Genomic DNA, 2,496 nt, shown 5'->3' with positions numbered 1-2,496 from the left:
GGTAGTTTTTGAAAAAATTTTCTATAAATAGGAGTGGGGTGACTGCTACGGCTACATCCTTATTTCTTCCTTCCGAGCTTTATTCTTTTCATTTGCTCAGGTAATAAAATGGTTGTCGTGTGCGTTGAGTCTTCTCTGGAATCGTCGGGTCGTGGCGGGGGCGCGGGTGAGGGTAGCGGCAGCAGTGGTTCGGCATCGACTGGCTCGTCCGGCTCAACCAGCGGTTCGTCGTCGGAAGACCGGGCGGCGGAAGAGGATTCGGCCGTGCCATCTGCTCTGGCCGAGGCGGTGACCATAGCTCAAGGGTCCTCCGCCCCGGTTAACAGCGGACGGATCTTCCACGGAGCCCCCCTATTTTTATTGCGAGGGGGCTTGACCGTGGATCCGGCGCCTTTGGTCCCGGTGGGAGGGCTTCCCCGGGTAGATGGGTATGACTGGGCCGGGTTTGACACAAATACTCAACCGTCCAGTATTTCGCGCACATCTCTCCAGGATTGGGTAGCCCGGTCCTATTTAGTGAGAGATACGGCAGACACGCGCTTGGTAAGAGTAGCTGTCAGCATGGAGAACGAGCGCGTCTGCCACGGGAAAGGCACCAGCGCAAATGACTTTTTCTTCATGTATGCGAATTTGTTTGCGCAACTGCACGTGTGGATCCCATTTACCGACTTCCAGGCCGGGGTGTTGCGGGAGCTGAATGTTGCACCTACACAACTGCACCCTAACTCTTGGGCTGCTATTCAAGCCTACGGGGTAGAGTGTATGGTGGCCGGCGTCACCCCAACCGTGCGGTCCTTCCTTCACTATTTCAACGTCCGTCCTCATCCAAAGGGAGGCTTAGTGTCTTTATCTTCCGTAGGGAAGCGCACCCTGTTTAAACCGTACGCCGAGTCCTTCAAAAACTTTAAAGATCAATTCTTTAAAGTGGTTATTGAAGACGCGGGCCGTCCTGATTTTTTTGATAAGGACGGCCACCCTTTATTTCCCTTATATTGGACGGACAACCCAACAAAGATGGAGGCCATTTCGAAGCGGGAGCTGGAAATGGAAGACTTTTGTGTGGTGGATGTGATTGACACCCTCTCCCGCCGCGTCCCCGCCCGTTGCCTTGTCGACTGTATCCCTTACGAGGATTGCGCTCAAAGAGCGCTCGGTATGTGATTTATTCCGTTTTTTCCTTTTACGAAGGTGATAACTTAGCTGAATTTATCGTTTTTTCTCAGGCTGCATGGCGACTCCCGGACCCCGCCAATCCAATTTCCTCTTGATGAAAAAGAAAGCATCGGCCCGTGCGGCTAGTTCCGGGCCCAGCCAAGACGTTCCTCCGCCTATGAAACCGCCTCCCGCTCGGGTGACAGTGGCTGTCCGCGGGCCTACTGTGGGGGCTAGCGGAAGCACTAATGTGGCCGTCCAACAAGGGGAAGNGACTTCTGTTCCCCCTCCATCCAACAACACTCCNCTCGTCNATCTGACCGGCTCGGCGACNGCTGCTCCGGTTNTGGAAATTCCCTCCGAGTCCGCGCCCGTTACTACATCGGGGCATCGGAAGCGAAAATCACGCAAAGGGGGGAAATCCTCCTCTAAGCGACATCGCCGTGAAGGAAAGGAGCCGGTTACTCCTCTGCCGGGCGGCGTTTTCAGCCCGGATTACAATGTAAGCCGGTTTATCGAGTTTAACCGAGGTCCGGCCTATGTCGCTCTGCTGGAGTCCTTGCCGGGTAGAGTCATGCTGGACTCTCTNTCCGAAATGGCTAACCGGACGGCNGCCATGATTGACTACANCCGTGAACATGGGGATGTTCGCGGATCCNGCGAGGTGAAGAAGCTGCTGATTGAGGAGGAGAAGAAGGCGAAGGCCCTGGAGGNCGAGCTGGCGGACGCTCGACAGGCTCTAGAGGACGAGAAGAAACGGTCGGCCGAGCAACTTCAGAAAACGACCCAACTGCTTGAGGAGGAAAAGAAGGCGAAGGCTGCCGCCGAAGAGAACCAAAAGCAATTGGAGGAAGATGTTGTGAGGTTGAAGGAAGTGGAAGAGAAGCTTCAAGGTCGGGCGGTGGAATTGCACACCGAGCTGAAGAAAGCGCGTGCGGACCTTAAGACAGCTGAAGATAAAATAATATCTTTGAATGATAGTCTGGTGGCGGAACATGAGGACGGTTTTTACAAGGCCATCCGTCAAGTGGAGGTTCTGCTGAAGGTCGAGAAGCCGCTCTCTCTTGGGTTCGACATTTACAAAGACGTGTATAACGGCGTCTTAACGGACATTCAGGATCCGGAGGAGGCCGAAGCAGGTGAGGAGAATGCCGAAGGGGACGGCGAACGGGTTGAGGCGATCGGTTCTGCTGCCGATCCTCCTGAAGAATAATTTTTCTTGTTTTTACATTTTTACTTTGTTAAGTTAGGGACCATTCAGTATTGGCCGGAAAGTAAACAGTGGATTGTGCTGTTTACTTTTGCCGGCCGATCATATACCTTTTGGTGTTTCTGGATTTTTTT

The sequence above is a fragment of the Vigna radiata genome, chromosome 5, assembly GCF_000741045.1.
Source record: "Vigna radiata var. radiata cultivar VC1973A chromosome 5, Vradiata_ver6, whole genome shotgun sequence".
Taxonomy (NCBI): domain Eukaryota; kingdom Viridiplantae; phylum Streptophyta; class Magnoliopsida; order Fabales; family Fabaceae; genus Vigna; species Vigna radiata.
Note: the sequence above shows the minus strand (reverse complement) of the source record.